A 19,246-nucleotide genomic window follows, 5' to 3' on the forward strand; every position below is an offset into this window, starting at 1 on the left:
TTCCGAGTATCTCTTTTCCGATGCATTATTCCTCCTTTACTGCATCCCTCGCTCCCTCACATTGACGAATTAACACACAATTTGCGTCCATATGAAATACTCTGGATTCCCTGCATTGTCCTTCTAAATCGAGATACGTTTCTACGGAAACGATGGGATTTTCTTTGGGGTTCCAAGGATCTCTTTTTCGATGCGTTATTCCTCCTTTACTGCATCCCTCGCTCCCTCACATTGACGAATTAACACACAATTTGCGTCCATATGAAATACTCTGGATTCCCTGCATTGTCCTTCTAAATCGAGATACGTTTCTACGGAAACGATAGCATTTCCTTTGGGGTTCCGAGTATCTCTTTTCCGATGCATTATTCCTCCTTTACTGCATCCCTCGCTCCGTCACATTGACGAATTAACACACAATTTGCGTACATATGAAATACTCTGTATTCCCTGCATTGTCCTCCTAAATCAAGATACGTTTCTACGGAAACGATAGGATTTTCTTTGGGGTTCCGAGTATCTCTTTTCCGATGCATTATTCCTCCTTTACTGCATCCCTCGCTCCCTCACATTGACGAATTAACACACAATTTGCGTCCATATGAAATACTCTGGATTCCCTGCATTGTCCTTCTAAATCGAGATATGTTTCCACGGAAACGATAGGATTTTCTTTGGGGTTCCGCGTATCTCTTTTCCGATGCATTATTCCTCCTTTACTGCATCCCTCGCTTCCTCACATTGACGAATTAACACACAATTTGCGTCCATATGAAATACTCTGGATTCCCTGCATTGTCCTTGAAAATCGAGATACGTTTCTACGGAAACGATAGGATTTTCTTTGGGGTTCCGAGTATCTCTTTTCCGATGCATTATTCCTCGTTTACTGCATTCCTCGCTCCCTCACATTGACGAATTTACACACAATTTGCGTCCATATGAAATACTGTGGATTCCCTGCATTGTCCTTCTAAATCGAGATACGTTTCTACGGAAACGTTAGGATTTTCTTTGGGGTTCCGAGGATCTCTTTTTCGATGCGTTATTCCTCCTTTACTGCATCCCTCGCTCCCTCACATTGACGAATTAACACACAATTTGCGCCCATATGAAACACTCTAGATTCCCTGCATTGTCCTTCTAAATCGAGATACGTTTCTACGGAAACGATAGGATTTTCTTTGGGGATCCGAGTATCTCTTTTCCGATGCATTATTCCTCCTTCACTGCATCCCTCGCTCCCTCACATTGACGAATTAACACACAATTTGCGTCTATATGAAATACTCTGGATTCCCTGCATTGTCCTTCTAAATCGAGATACGTTTCTACGGAAACGATAGCATTTCCTTTGGGGTTCCGAGTATCTCTTTTCCGATGCATTATTCCTCCTTTACTGCATCCCTCGCTCCCTCACATTGACGAATTAACACACAATTTGCGTCTATATGAAATACTCTGGATTCAATGCATTGTCCTTCTAAATCGAGATACGTTTCTACGGAAACGATAGGATTTTCTTTTGGCAGTCGAGTATCTCTTTTCCGATGCATTATTCCTCCTTTACTGCATCCCTCGCTCCCTCACATTGACGAATTAACACACAATTTGCGTCCATATGAAATACTCTGGATTCCCTGCATTGTCCTTCTAAATCGAGATACGTTTCTACCGAAACGATAGGATTTTATTTGGGGTTCCGAGTATCTCTTTTCCGATGCATTATTCCTCCTTTACTGCATCCCTCGCTCCCTCACATTGACGAATTAACACACAATTTTGCGTCTATATGAAATACTCTGGATTCCCTGCATTGTCCTTCTAAATCGAGATACGTTTCTACAGAAACGATAGGATTTTCTTTTGGCAGTCGAGTATCTCTTTTCCGATGCATTATTCCTCCTTTTCTGCATCCCTCGCTCCCTCACATTGACGAATTAACACACAATTTGCGTCCGTATGAAATACTCTGGATTCCCTGCATTGTCCTTCTAAATCGACATACGTTTCTGCGGAAACGATAGGATTTTCTTTGGGGTTCCGAGGATCTCTTTTCCGATGCATTATTCCTCCTTTACTGCATCCCTCGCTCCCTCACATTGACGAATTAACACACAATTTGCGTCCATATGAAATACTCTAGATTCCCTGCATTGTCCTTCTAAATCGAGATACGTTTCTACGGAAACGTTAGGATTTTCTTTGGTGTTCCGAGTATCTCTTTTCCGATGCATTATTCCTCCTTTACTGCATCCCTCGCTCCCTCACATTGACGAATTAACACACAATTTGCGTCTATATGAAATACTCTGGATTCAATGCATTGTCCTTCTAAATCGAGATACGTTTCTACGGAAACGATAGGATTTTCTTTTGGCAGTCGAGTATCTCTTTTCCGATGCATTATTCCTCCTTTACTGCATCCCTCGCTCCCTCACATTGACGAATTAACACACAATTTGCGTCCATATGAAATACTCTGGATTCCCTGCATTGTCCTTCTAAATCGAGAAACGTTTCTACGGAAACGATAGGATTTTCTTTGGGGTTCCGAGTATCTCTTTTCCGATGCATTATTCCTCCTTTACTGCATCCCTCGCTCCCTCACATTGACGAAGTAACACACAATTTTGCGTCTATATGAAATACTCTGGATTCCCTGCATTGTCCTTCTAAATCGAGATACGTTTCTACAGAAACGATAGGATTTTCTTTTGGCAGTCGAGTATCTCTTTTCCGATGCATTATTCCTCCTTTACTGCATCCCTCGCTCCCTCACATTGACGAATTAACACACAATTTGCGTCCATATGAAATACTCTGGATTCCCTGCATTGTCCTTCTAAATCGAGATACGTTTCTACGGAAACGATAGGATTTTCTTTGGGGTTCCGAGTACCTCTTTTTCGATGCATTATTCCTCCTTTACTGCATCCCTCGCTCCCTCACATTGACGAATTAACACACAATTTGCGTCCGTATGAAATACTCTGGAATCCCTGCATTGTCCTTCTAAATCGAGATACGTTCCTACGGAAACGTTAGGATTTTCTTTGGGGTTCCGAGGATCTCTTTTTCGATGCGTTATTCCTCCTTTACTGCATCCCTCGCTCCCTCACATTGACGAATTAACACACAATTTGCGTCCATATGAAATACCCTAGATTCCCTGCATTGCCCTTCTAAATCGAGATACGTTTCTACGGAAACGATAGGATTTTCTTTTGGCAGTCGAGTATCTCTTTTTCGATGCGTTATTCCTCCTTTACTGCATCCCTCGCTCCCTCACATTGACGAATTAACACACAAATTGCGTCCATATGAAATACTCTGGATACCCTGCATTGTCCTTGAAAATCGAGATACGTTTCTACGGAAACGATAGGATTTTCTTTGGGGTTCCGAGTATCTCTTTTCCGATGCATTATTCCTCCTTTACTGCATGCCTCGCTCCCTCACATTGACGAATTAACACACAATTTGCGTCCATATGATATACTCTGGATTCCCTGCATTGTCCTTCTAAATCGAGATACGTTTCTACGGAAACGATAGGATTTTCTTTGGGGTTCCGAGGATCTCTTTTTCGATGCGTTATTCCTCCTTTACTGCATCCCTCGCTCCCTCACATTGACGAATTAAGACACAATTTGCGTCCATATGAAATACTCTAGATTCCCTGCATTGTCCTTCTAAATCGAGATACGTTTCTACGGAAGCGATAGGATTTTCTTTGGGGTTCCGAGTATCTCTTTTTCGATGCGTTATTCCTCCTTTACTGCATCCCTCGCTCCCTCACATTGAAGAATTAACACACAATTTGCGACTATATGAAATACTCTGGATTCCCTGCATTGTCCTTCTAAATCAAGATACGTTTCTACGGAAACGATAGGATTTTCTTTTGGCAGTCGAGATTCTTTTTTCCGATGCATTATTCCTCCTTTACTGCATCCCTCGCTACCTCACATTGATGAATTAACACACAATTTGCGTCCGTATGAAATACTCTGGATTCCCTGCATTGTCCTTCTAAATCGAGATACGTTTCTACGGAAACGATAGGATTTTCTTTGGGGTTCCGAGGATCTCTTTTTCGATGCGTTATTCCTCCTTTACTGCATCACTCGCTCCCTCACATTGACGAATTAACACACAATTTGCGTCCATATGAAATACTCTAGATTCCCTGCATTGTCCTTCTAAATCGAGATACGTTTCTACGGAAACGATAGGATTTTCCTTGGGGTTCCGAGTATCTCTTTTCCGATGCATTATTTCTCCTTTACTGCATCCCTCGCTCCCTCACATTGACGAATTAACACACAATTTGCGTCCATATGAAATACTCTGGATTCCCTGCATGTTGTTGTGGTCTTCAGTCCTGAGACTGGTTTGATGCAGCTCTCCATGCTACTCTATCCTGTGCAAGCTTCTTCATCTCCCAGTACCTACTGTAACCTACATCCTTCTGAGATACGTTCCCTGCATTGTCCTTGAAAATCGAGATACGTTTCTACGGAAACGAAAGGATTTTCTTTGGGGTTGCGAGTATCTCTTTTCCGATGCATTATTCCTCCTTTACTGCATCCCTCGCTCCCTCACATTGACGAATTAACACACAATTTGCGTCCATATGAAATACTCTTGATTCCCTGCATTGTCGTTCTAAATCGAGATACGTTTCTACGGAAACGATAGGATTTTCTTTGGGGTTCCGAGTATCTCTTTTCCGATGCATTATTCCTCGTTTACTGCATTCCTCGCTCCCTCACATTGACGAATTTACACACAATTTGCGTCCATATGAAATACTGTGGATTCCCTGCATTGTCCTTCTAAATCGAGATACGTTTCTACGGAAACGTTAGGATTTTCTTTGGGGTTCCGAGGATCTCTTTTTCGATGCGTTATTCCTCCTTTACTGCATCCCTCGCTCCCTCACATTGACGAATTAACACACAATTTGCGCCCATATGAAACACTCTAGATTCCCTGCATTGTCCTTCTAAATCGAGATACGTTTCTACGGAAACGATAGGATTTTCTTTGGGGATCCGAGTATCTCTTTTCCGATGCATTATTCCTCCTTTACTGCATCCCTCGCTCCCTCACATTGACGAATTAACACACAATTTGCGTCTATATGAAATACTCTGGATTCCCTGCATTGTCCTTCTAAATCGAGATACGTTTCTACGGAAACGATAGGATTTCCTTTTGGCAGTCGAGTATCTCTTTTCCGATGCATTATTCCTCCTTTTCTGCATCCCTCGCTCCCTCACATTGACGAATTAACACACAATTTGCGTCCGTATGAAATACTCTGGATTCCCTGCATTGTCCTTCTAAATCGAGATACGTTTCTGCGGAAACGATAGGATTTTCTTTGGGGTTCCGAGGATCTCTTTTCCGATGCATTATTCCTCCTTTACTGCATCCCTCGCTCCCTCACATTGACGAATTAACACACAATTTGCGTCCATATGAAATACTCTAGATTCCCTGCATTGTCCTTCTAAATCGAGATACGTTTCTACGGAAACGTTAGGATTTTCTTTGGTGTTCCGAGTATCTCTTTTCCGATGCATTATTCCTCCTTTACTGCATCCCTCGCTCCCTCACATTGACGAATTAACACACAATTTGCGTCTATATGAAATACTCTGGATTCAATGCATTGTCCTTCTAAATCGAGATACGTATCTACGGAAACGATAGGATTTTCTTTTGGCAGTCGAGTATCTCTTTTCCGATGCATTATTCCTCCTTTACTGCATCCCTCGCTCCCTCACATTGACGAATTAACACACAATTTGCGTCCATATGAAATACTCTGGATTCCCTGCATTGTCCTTCTAAATCGAGATACGTTTCTACGGAAACGATAGGATTTTCTTTGGGGTTCCGAGTATCTCTTTTCCGATGCATTATTCCTCCTTTACTGCATCCCTCGCTCCCTCACATTGACGAATTAACACACAATTTTGCGTCTATATGAAATACTCTGGATTCCCTGCATTGTCCTTCTAAATCGAGATACGTTTCTACAGAAACGATAGGATTTTCTTTTGGCAGTCGAGTATCTCTTTTCCGATGCATTATTCCTCCTTTTCTGCATCCCTCGCTCCCTCACATTGACGAATTAACACACAATTTGCGTCCGTATGAAATACTCTGGATTCCCTGCATTGTCCTTCTAAATCGACATACGTTTCTGCGGAAACGATAGGATTTTCTTTGGGGTTCCGAGGATCTCTTTTCCGATGCATTATTCCTCCTTTACTGCATCCCTCGCTCCCTCACATTGACGAATTAACACACAATTTGCGTCCATATGAAATACTCTAGATTCCCTGCATTGTCCTTCTAAATCGAGATACGTTTCTACGGAAACGTTAGGATTTTCTTTGGTGTTCCGAGTATCTCTTTTCCGATGCATTATTCCTCCTTTACTGCATCCCTCGCTCCCTCACATTGACGAATTAACACACAATTTGCGTCTATATGAAATACTCTGGATTCAATGCATTGTCCTTCTAAATCGAGATACGTTTCTACGGAAACGATAGGATTTTCTTTTGGCAGTCGAGTATCTCTTTTCCGATGCATTATTCCTCCTTTACTGCATCACTCGCTCCCTCACATTGACGAATTAACACACAATTTGCGTCCATATGAAATACTCTGGATTCCCTGCATTGTCCTTCTAAATCGAGAAACGTTTCTACGGAAACGATAGGATTTTCTTAGGGGGTTCCGAGTATCTCTTTTCCGATGCATTATTCCTCCTTTACTGCATCCCTCGCTCCCTCACATTGACGAAGTAACACACAATTTTGCGTCTATATGAAATACTCTGGATTCCCTGCATTGTCCTTCTAAATCGAGATACGTTTCTACAGAAACGATAGGATTTTCTTTTGGCAGTCGAGTATCTCTTTTCCGATGCATTATTCCTCCTTTACTGCATCCCTCGCTCCCTCACATTGACGAATTAACACACAATTTGCGTCCATATGAAATACTCTCGATTCCCTGCATTGTCCTTCTAAATCGAGATACGTTTCTACGGAAACGATAGGATTTTCTTTGGGGTTCCGAGTACCTCTTTTTCGATGCATTATTCCTCCTTTACTGCATCCCTCGCTCCCTCACATTGACGAATTAACACACAATTTGCGTCCGTATGAAATACTCTGGAATCCCTGCATTGTCCTTCTAAATCGAGATACGTTTCTACGGAAACGTTAGGATTTTCTTTGGGGTTCCGAGGATCTCTTTTTCGATGCGTTATTCCTCCTTTACTGCATCCCTCGCTCCCTCACATTGACGAATTAACACACAATTTGCGTCCATATGAAATACCCTAGATTCCCTGCATTGCCCTTCTAAATCGAGATACGTTTCTACGGAAACGATAGGATTTTCTTTTGGCAGTCGAGTATCTCTTTTTCGATGCGTTATTCCTCCTTTACTGCATCCCTCGCTCCCTCACATTGACGAATTAACACACAAATTGCGTCCATATGAAATACTCTGGATACCCTGCATTGTCCTTGAAAATCGAGATACGTTTCTACGGAAACGATAGGATTTTCTTTGGGGTTCCGAGGATCTCTTTTTCGATGCGTTATTCCTCCTTTACTGCATCCCTCGCTCCCTCACATTGACGAATTAAGACACAATTTGCGTCCATATGAAATACTCTAGATTCCCTGCATTGTCCTTCTAAATCGAGATACGTTTCTACGGAAGCGATAGGATTTTCTTTGGGGTTCCGAGTATCTCTTTTTCGATGCGTTATTCCTCCTTTACTGCATCCCTCGCTCCCTCACATTGAAGAATTAACACACAATTTGCGACTATATGAAATACTCTGGATTCCCTGCATTGTCCTTCTAAATCAAGATACGTTTCTACGGAAACGATAGGATTTTCTTTTGGCAGTCGAGATTCTTTTTTCCGATGCATTATTCCTCCTTTACTGCATCCCTCGCTACCTCACATTGATGAATTAACACACAATTTGCGTCCGTATGAAATACTCTGGATTCCATGCATTGTCCTTCTAAATCGAGATACGTTTCTACGGAAACGATAGGATTTTCTTTGGGGTTCCGAGGATCTCTTTTTCGATGCGTTATTCCTCCTTTACTGCATCACTCGCTCCCTCACATTGACGAATTAACACACAATTTGCGTCCATATGAAATACTCTAGATTCCCTGCATTGTCCTTCTAAATCGAGATACGTTTCTACAGAAACGATAGGATTTTCTTTTGGCAGTCGAGTATCTCTTTTCCGATGCATTATTCCTCCTTTTCTGCATCCCTCGCTCCCTCACATTGACGAATTAACACACAATTTGCGTCCGTATGAAATACTCTGGATTCCCTGCATTGTCCTTCTAAATCGACATACGTTTCTGCGGAAACGATAGGATTTTCTTTGGGGTTCCGAGGATCTCTTTTCCGATGCATTATTCCTCCTTTACTGCATCCCTCGCTCCCTCACATTGACGAATTAACACACAATTTGCGTCCATATGAAATACTCTAGATTCCCTGCATTGTCCTTCTAAATCGAGATACGTTTCTACGGAAACGTTAGGATTTTCTTTGGTGTTCCGAGTATCTCTTTTCCGATGCATTATTCCTCCTTTACTGCATCCCTCGCTCCCTCACATTGACGAATTAACACACAATTTGCGTCTATATGAAATACTCTGGATTCAATGCATTGTCCTTCTAAATCGAGATACGTTTCTACGGAAACGATAGGATTTTCTTTTGGCAGTCGAGTATCTCTTTTCCGATGCATTATTCCTCCTTTACTGCATCCCTCGCTCCCTCACATTGACGAATTAACACACAATTTGCGTCCATATGAAATACTCTGGATTCCCTGCATTGTCCTTCTAAATCGAGAAACGTTTCTACGGAAACGATAGGATTTTCTTAGGGGGTTCCGAGTATCTCTTTTCCGATGCATTATTCCTCCTTTACTGCATCCCTCGCTCCCTCACATTGACGAAGTAACACACAATTTTGCGTCTATATGAAATACTCTGGATTCCCTGCATTGTCCTTCTAAATCGAGATACGTTTCTACAGAAACGATAGGATTTTCTTTTGGCAGTCGAGTATCTCTTTTCCGATGCATTATTCCTCCTTTACTGCATCCCTCGCTCCCTCACATTGACGAATTAACACACAATTTGCGTCCATATGAAATACTCTGGATTCCCTGCATTGTCCTTCTAAATCGAGATACGTTTCTACGGAAACGATAGGATTTTCTTTGGGGTTCCGAGTACCTCTTTTTCGATGCATTATTCCTCCTTTACTGCATCCCTCGCTCCCTCACATTGACGAATTAACACACAATTTGCGTCCGTATGAAATACTCTGGAATCCCTGCATTGTCCTTCTAAATCGAGATAAGTTTCTACGGAAACGTTAGGATTTTCTTTGGGGTTCCGAGGATCTCTTTTTCGATGCGTTATTCCTCCTTTACTGCATCCCTCGCTCCCTCACATTGACGAATTAACACACAATTTGCGTCCATATGAAATACCCTAGATTCCCTGCATTGCCCTTCTAAATCGAGATACGTTTCTACGGAAACGATAGGATTTTCTTTTGGCAGTCGAGTATCTCTTTTTCGATGCGTTATTCCTCCTTTACTGCATCCCTCGCTCCCTCACATTGACGAATTAACACACAAATTGCGTCCATATGAAATACTCTGGATACCCTGCATTGTCCTTGAAAATCGAGATACGTTTCTACGGAAACGATAGGATTTTCTTTGGGGTTCCGAGTATCTCTTTTCCGATGCATTATTCCTCCTTTACTGCATGCCTCGCTCCCTCACATTGACGAATTAACACACAATTTGCGTCCATATGATATACTCTGGATTCCCTGCATTGTCCTTCTAAATCGAGATACGTTTCTACGGAAACGATAGGATTTTCTTTGGGGTTCCGAGGATCTCTTTTTCGATGCGTTATTCCTCCTTTACTGCATCCCTCGCTCCCTCACATTGACGAATTAAGACACAATTTGCGTCCATATGAAATACTCTAGATTCCCTGCATTGTCCTTCTAAATCGAGATACGTTTCTACGGAAGCGATAGGATTTTCTTTGGGGTTCCGAGTATCTCTTTTTCGATGCGTTATTCCTCCTTTACTGCATCCCTCGCTCCCTCACATTGAAGAATTAACACACAATTTGCGACTATATGAAATACTCTGGATTCCCTGCATTGTCCTTCTAAATCAAGATACGTTTCTACGGAAACGATAGGATTTTCTTTTGGCAGTCGAGATTCTTTTTTCCGATGCATTATTCCTCCTTTACTGCATCCCTCGCTACCTCACATTGATGAATTAACACACAATTTGCGTCCGTATGAAATACTCTGGATTCCATGCATTGTCCTTCTAAATCGAGATACGTTTCTACGGAAACGATAGGATTTTCTTTGGGGTTCCGAGGATCTCTTTTTCGATGCGTTATTCCTCCTTTACTGCATCACTCGCTCCCTCACATTGACGAATTAACACACAATTTGCGTCCATATGAAATACTCTAGATTCCCTGCATTGTCCTTCTAAATCGAGATACGTTTCTACGGAAACGATAGGATTTTCCTTGGGGTTCCGAGTATCTCTTTTCCGATGCATTATTTCTCCTTTACTGCATCCCTCGCTCCCTCACATTGACGAATTAACACACAATTTGCGTCCATATGAAATACTCTGGATACCTTGCATTGTCCTTCTAAATCGAGATACGTTTCTACAGAAAGGATAACATTTTCTGTGGGGTTCCGAGTATCTCTTTTCCGATGCAATATTCCTCCTTTACTGCATCCCTCGCTCCCTCACATTGACGAATTAACACACAATTTGCGTCCATATAAAATACTCTGGGTTCCCTGCATTGTCCTTCTAAACCGAGATACGTTTCTACGGAAACGATAGGATTTTCTTTGGGTTTTCGAGTATCTCTTTTCCGATGCATTATTCCTCCTTTACTGCATCCCTCGCTCCCTAACATTGACGATTTAACACATAATTTGCGTCCATATGAAATACTCTGGTTCCCTGCATTGTCCTTCTAAATCGAGATACGTTTCTACGGAAACGATAGGATTTTCTTTGGGGTTGCGAGTATCTCTTTTCCGATGCATTATACCTCCTTTACTGCATCCCTCGCTCCCTCACATTGACGAATTAACACACAATTTGCGTCCATATGAAATACTCTGGATTCCCTGCATTGTCCTTCTAAATCGAGATACGTTTCTACGGAAACGATAGGATTTTCTTTGGGGTTCCGAGTATCTCTTTTCCGATGCATTATTCCTCGTTTACTGCATTCCTCGCTCCCTCACATTGACGAATTTACACACAATTTGCGTCCATATGTAATACTGTGGAGTCCCTGCATTGTCCTTCTAAATCGAGTTACGTTTCTACGGAAACGTTAGGGTTTTCTTTGGGGTTCCGAGGATCTCTTTTTCGATGCGTTATTCCTCCTTTACTGCATCCCTCGCTCCCTCACATTGACGAATTAACACACAATTTGCGTCCATATGAAATACTCTGGATACCTTGCATTGTCCTTCTAAATCGAGATACGTTTCAACGGATAGGATAACATTTTCTGTGGGGTTCCGAGTATCTCTTTTCCGATGCAATATTCCTCCTTTACTGCATCCCTCGCTCCCTCACATTGACGAATTAACACACAATTTGCGTCCATATGAAATACTCTGGGTTCCCTGCATTGTCCTTCTAAACCGAGATACGTTTCTACGGAAACGATAGGATTTTCTTTGGGTTTTCGAGTATCTCTTTTCCGATGCATTATTCCTCCTTTACTGCATCCCTCGCTCCCTAACATTGACGATTTAACACACAATTTGCGTCCATATGAAATACTCTGGATTCCCTGCATTGTCCTTGAAAATCGAGATACATTTCTACGGAAACGATAGGATTTTCTTTGGGGTTCCGAGTATCTCTTTTCCGATGCATTATTCCTCCTTTACTGCATCCCTCGCTCCCTCACATTGACGAATTAACACACAATTTGCGTCCATATGAAATACTCTGGATTCCCTGCATTGTCCTTCTAAATCGAGATACATTTCTACGGAAACGATAGGATTTTCTTTGGGGTTCCGAGTATCTCTTTTCCGATGCATTATTCCTCCTTTACTGCATCCCTCGCCCCGTCACATTGACGAATTAACACACAATTTTCGTCCATATGAAATACTCTGTATTCCCTGCATTGTCCTCCTAAATCGAGATACGTTTCTACGGAAACGATAGGATTTTCTTTGGGGTTCCGAGTATCTCTTTTCCGATGCATTATTGCTCCTTTACTGCATCCCTCGCTCCCTCACATTGAAGAATTAACACACAATTTGCGTCTATATGAAATACTCTGGATTCCCTGCATTGTCCTTCTAAATCGAGATACGTTTCTATGGAAACGTTAGGATTTTCTTTGGGCTTCCGAGGATCTCTTTTTCGATGCGTTATTCCTCCTTTACTGCATCCCTCGCTCCCTCACATTGACGAATTAGCACACAATTTGCGTCCATATGAAATACTCTGGATACCCTGCATTGTCCTTGAAAATCGAGATACATTTCTACGGAAACGATAGGATTTTCTTTGGGGTTCCGAGTATCTCTTTTCCGATGCAATATTCCTCCTTTACTGCATCCCTCGCTCCCTCACATTGACGAATTAACACACAATTTGCGTCCATATGATATACTCTGGATTCCCTGCATTGTCCTTCTAAATCGAGATACGTTTCTACGGAAACGATGGGATTTTCTTTGGGGTTCCAAGGATCTCTTTTTCGATGCTTTATTCCTCCTTTACTGCATCCCTCGCTCCCTCACATTGACGAATTAACACACAATTTGCGTCCATATGAAATACTCTGGATTCCCTGCATTGTCCTTCTAAATCGAGATACGTTTCTACGGAAACGATAGGATTTTCTTTGGGGTTCCGAGTATCTCTTTTCCGATGCATTATTCCTCCTTTACTGCATCCCTCGCTCCGTCACATTGACGAATTAACACACAATTTGCGTCCGTATGAAATACTCTGGATTCCCTGCATTGTCCTTCTAAATCGAGATACGTTTCTACGGAAACGATAGGATTTTCTTTGGGGTTCCGAGGATCTCTTTTTCGATGCGTTATTCCTCCTTTACTGCATCCCTCGCTCCCTCACATTGACGAATTAACACACAATTTGCGTCCATATGAAATACTCTAGATTCCCGGCATTGTCCTTCTAAATCGAGATACGTTTCTACGGAAACGATAGGATTTTCCTTGGGGTTCCGAGTATCTCTTTTCCGATGCATTATTTCTCCTTTACTGCATCCCTCGCTCCCTCACATTGACGAATTAACACACAATTTGCGTCCATATGAAATACTCTGGATTCCCTGCATGTTGTTGTGGTCTTCAGTCCTGAGACTGGTTTGATGCAGCTCTCCATGCTACTCTATCCTGTGCAAGCTTCTTCATCTCCCAGTACCTACTGCAACCTACATCCTTCTGAGATACGTTCCCTGCATTGTCCTTGAAAATCGAGATACGTTTCTACGGAAACGATAGGATTTTCTTTGGGGTTGCGAGTATCTCTTTTCCGATGCATTATTCCTCCTTTACTGCATCCCTCGCTCCCTCACATTGACGAATTAACACACAATTTGCGTCCATATGAAATACTCTTGATTCCCTGCATTGTCGTTCTAAATCGAGATACGTTTCTACGGAAACGATAGGATTTTCTTTGGGGTTCCGAGTATCTCTTTTCCGATGCATTATTCCTCGTTTACTGCATTCCTCACTCCCTCACATTGACGAATTTACACACAATTTGCGTCCATATGAAATACTGTGGATTCCCTGCATTGTCCTTCTAAATCGAGTTACGTTTCTACGGAAACGTTAGGATTTTCTTTGGGGTTCCGAGGATCTCTTTTTCGATGCGTTATTCCTCCTTTACTGCATCCCTCGCTCCCTCACATTGACGAATTAACACACAATTTGCGTCCATATGAAATACTCTGGATACCTTGCATTGTCCTTCTAAATCGAGATACGTTTCTACAGAAAGGATAACATTTTCTGTGGGGTTCCGAGTATCTCTTTTCCGATGCAATATTCCTCCTTTACTGCATCCCTCGCTCCCTCACATTGACGAATTAACACACAATTTGCGTCCATATAAAATACTCTGGGTTCCCTGCATTGTCCTTCTAAACCGAGATACGTTTCTACGGAAACGATAGGATTTTCTTTGGGTTTTCGAGTATCTCTTTTCCGATGCATTATTCCTCCTTTACTGCATCCCTCGCTCCCTAACATTGACGATTTAACACATAATTTGCGTCCATATGAAATACTCTGGTTCCCTGCATTGTCCTTCTAAATCGAGATACGTTTCTACGGAAACGATAGGATTTTCTTTGGGGTTGCGAGTATCTCTTTTCCGATGCATTATACCTCCTTTACTGCATCCCTCGCTCCCTCACATTGACGAATTAACACACAATTTGCGTCCATATGAAATACTCTGGATTCCCTGCATTGTCCTTCTAAATCGAGATACGTTTCTACGGAAACGATAGGATTTTCTTTGGGGTTCCGAGTATCTCTTTTCCGATGCATTATTCCTCGTTTACTGCATTCCTCGCTCCCTCACATTGACGAATTTACACACAATTTGCGTCCATATGAAATACTGTGGAGTCCCTGCATTGTCCTTCTAAATCGAGTTACGTTTCTACGGAAACGTTAGGATTTTCTTTGGGGTTCCGAGGATCTCTTTTTCGATGCGTTATTCCTCCTTTACTGCATCCCTCGCTCCCTCACATTGACGAATTAACACACAATTTGCGTCCATATGAAATACTCTGGATACCTTGCATTGTCCTTCTAAATCGAGATACATTTCAACGGATAGGATAACATTTTCTGTGGGGTTCCGAGTATCTCTTTTCCGATGCAATATTCCTCCTTTACTGCATCCCTCGCTCCCTCACATTGACGAATTAACACACAATTTGCGTCCATATGAAATACTCTGGGTTCCCTGCATTGTCCTTCTAAACCGAGATACGTTTCTACGGAAACGATAGGATTTTCTTTGGGTTTTCGAGTATCTCTTTTCCGATGCATTATTCCTCCTTTACTGCATCCCTCGCTCCCTAACATTGACGATTTAACACACAATTTGCGTCCATATGAAATACTCTGGATTCCCTGCATTGTCCTTGAAAATCGAGATACATTTCTACGGAAACGATAGGATTTTCTTTGGGGTTCCGAGTATCTCTTTTCCGATGCATTATTCCTCCTTTACTGCATCCCTCGCTCCCTCACATTGACGAATTAACACACAATTTGCGTCCATATGAAATACTCTGGATTCCCTGCATTGTCCTTCTAAATCGAGATACGTTTCTACGGAAACGATAGGATTTTCTTTGGGGTTCCGAGTATCTCTTTTCCGATGCATTATTCCTCCTTTACTGCATCCCTCGCCCCGTCACATTGACGAATTAACACACAATTTTCGTCCATATGAAATACTCTGTATTCCCTGCATTGTCCTCCTAAATCGAGATACGTTTCTACGGAAACGATAGGATTTTCTTTGGGGTTCCGAGTATCTCTTTTCCGATGCATTATTGCTCCTTTACTGCATCCCTCGCTCCCTCACATTGAAGAATTAACACACAATTTGCGTCTATATGAAATACTCTGGATTCCCTGCATTGTCCTTCTAAATCGAGATACGTTTCTATGGAAACGTTAGGATTTTCTTTGGGCTTCCGAGGATCTCTTTTTCGATGCGTTATTCCTCCTTTACTGCATCCCTCGCTCCCTCACATTGACGAATTGGCACACAATTTGCGTCCATATGAAATACTCTGGATACCCTGCATTGTCCTTGAAAATCGAGATACATTTCTACGGAAACGATAGGATTTTCTTTGGGGTTGCGAGTATCTCTTTTCCGATGCATTATTCCTCCTTTACTGCATCCCTCGCTCCCTCACATTGACGAATTAACACACAATTTGCGTCCATATGATATACTCTGGATTCCCTGCATTGTCCTTCTAAATCGAGATACGTTTCTACGGAAACGATGGGATTTTCTTTGGGGTTCCAAGGATCTCTTTTTCGATGCTTTATTCCTCCTTTACTGCATCCCTCGCTCCCTCACATTGACGAATTAACACACAATTTGCGTCCATATGAAATACTCTGGATTCCCTGCATTGTCCTTCTAAATCGAGATACGTTTCTACGGAAACGATAGGATTTTCTTTGGGGTTCCGAGTATCTCTTTTCCGATGCATTATTCCTCCTTTACTGCATCCCTCGCTCCGTCACATTGACGAATTAACACACAATTTGCGTCCGTATGAAATACTCTGGATTCCCTGCGTTGTCCTTCTAAATCGAGATACGTTTCTACGGAAACGATAGGATTTTCTTTGGGGTTCCGAGGATCTCTTTTTCGATGCGTTATTCCTCCTTTACTGCATCCCTCGCTCCCTCACATTGACGAATTAACACACAATTTGCGTCCATATGAAATACTCTAGATTCCCTGCATTGTCCTTCTAAATCGAGATACGTTTCTACGGAAACGATAGGATTTTCCTTGGGGTTCCGAGTATCTCTTTTCCGATGCATTATTTCTCCTTTACTGCATCCCTCGCTCCCTCACATTGACGAATTAACACACAATTTGCGTCCATATGAAATACTCTGGATTCCCTGCATGTTGTTCTGGTCTTCAGTCCTGAGACTGGTTTGATGCAGCTCTCCATGCTACTCTATCCTGTGCAAGCTTCTTCATCTCCCAGTACCTACTGCAACCTACATCCTTCTGAGATACGTTCCCTGCATTGTCCTTGAAAATCGAGATACGTTTCTACGGAAACGATAGGATTTTCTTTGGGGTTGCGAGTATCTCTTTTCCGATGCATTATTCCTCCTTTACTGCATCCCTCGCTCCCTCACATTGACGAATTAACACACAATTTGCGTCCATATGAAATACTCTTGATTCCCTGCATTGTCGTTCTAAATCGAGATACGTTTCTACGGAAACGATAGGATTTTCTTTGGGGTTCCGAGTATCTCTTTTCCGATGCATTATTCCTCGTTTACTGCATTCCTCACTCCCTCACATTGACGAATTTACACACAATTTGCGTCCATATGAAATACTGTGGATTCCCTGCATTGTCCTTCTAAATCGAGTTACGTTTCTACGGAAACGTTAGGATTTTCTTTGGGGTTCCGAGGATCTCTTTTTCGATGCGTTATTCCTCCTTTACTGCATCCCTCGCTCCCTCACATTGACGAATTAACACACAATTTGCGTCCATATGAAATACTCTGGATACCTTGCATTGTCCTTCTAAATCGAGATACGTTTCTACAGAAAGGATAACATTTTCTGTGGGGTTCCGAGTATCTCTTTTCCGATGCAATATTCCTCCTTTACTGCATCCCTCGCTCCCTCACATTGACGAATTAACACACAATTTGCGTCCATATAAAATACTCTGGGTTCCCTGCATTGTCCTTCTAAACCGAGATACGTTTCTACGGAAACGATAGGATTTTCTTTGGGTTTTCGAGTATCTCTTTTCCGATGCATTATTCCTCCTTTACTGCATCCCTCGCTCCCTAACATTGACGATTTAACACATAATTTGCGTCCATATGAAATACTCTGGTTCCCTGCATTGTCCTTCTAAATCGAGATACGTTTCTACGGAAACGATAGGATTTTCTTTGGGGTTGCGAGTATCTCTTTTCCGATGCATTATACCTCCTTTACTGCATCCCTCGCTCCCTCACATTGACGAATTAACACACAATTTGCGTCCATATGAAATACTCTGGATTCCCTGCATTGTCCTTCTAAATCGAGATACGTTTCTACGGAAACGATAGGATTTTCTTTGGGGTTCCGAGTATCTCTTTTCCGATGCATTATTCCTCGTTTACTGCATTCCTCGCTCCCTCACATTGACGAATTTACACACAATTTGCGTCCATATGAAATACTGTGGAGTCCCTGCATTGTCCTTCTAAATCGAGTTACGTTTCTACGGAAACGTTAGGATTTTCTTTGGGGTTCCGAGGATCTCTTTTTCGATGCGTTATTCCTCCTTTACTGCATCCCTCGCTCCCTCACATTGACGAATTAACACACAATTTGCGTCCATATGAAATACTCTGGATACCTTGCATTGTCCTTCTAAATCGAGATACGTTTCAACGGATAAGATAACATTTTCTGTGGGGTTCCGAGTATCTCTTTTCCGATGCAATATTCCTCCTTTACTGCATCCCTCGCTCCCTCACATTGACGAATTAACACACAATTTGCGTCCATATGAAATACTCTGGGTTCCCTACATTGTCCTTCTAAACCGAGATACGTTTCTACGGAAACGATAGGATTTTCTTTGGGTTTTCGAGTATCTCTTTTCCGATGCATTATTCCTCCTTTACTGCATCCCTCGCTCCCTAACATTGACGATTTAACACATAATTTGCGTCCATATGAAATACTCTGGTTCCCTGCATTGTCCTTCTAAATCGAGATACGTTTCTACGGAAACGATAGGATTTTCTTTGGGGTTGCGAGTATCTCTTTTCCGATGCATTATACCTCCTTTACTGCATCCCTCGCTCCCTCACATTGACGAATTAACACACAATTTGCGTCCATATGAAATACTCTGGATTCCCTGCATTGTCCTTCTAAATCGAGATACGTTTCTACGGAAACGATAGGATTTTCTTTGGGGTTCCGAGTATCTCTTTTCCGATGCATTATTCCTCGTTTACTGCATTCCTCGCTCCCTCACATTGACGAATTTACACACAATTTGCGTCCATATGAAATACTGTGGAGTCCCTGCATTGTCCTTCTAAATCGAGTTACGTTTCTACGGAAACGTTAGGATTTTCTTTGGGGTTCCGAGGATCTCTTTTTCGATGCGTTATTCCTCCTTTACTGCATCCCTCGCTCCCTCACATTGACGAATTAACACACAATTTGCGTCCATATGAAATACTCTGGATACCTTGCATTGTCCTTCTAAATCGAGATACATTTCAACGGATAGGATAACATTTTCTG

The sequence above is a fragment of the Schistocerca nitens genome, chromosome 2, assembly GCF_023898315.1.
Source record: "Schistocerca nitens isolate TAMUIC-IGC-003100 chromosome 2, iqSchNite1.1, whole genome shotgun sequence".
NCBI classification, from domain to species: domain Eukaryota; kingdom Metazoa; phylum Arthropoda; class Insecta; order Orthoptera; family Acrididae; genus Schistocerca; species Schistocerca nitens.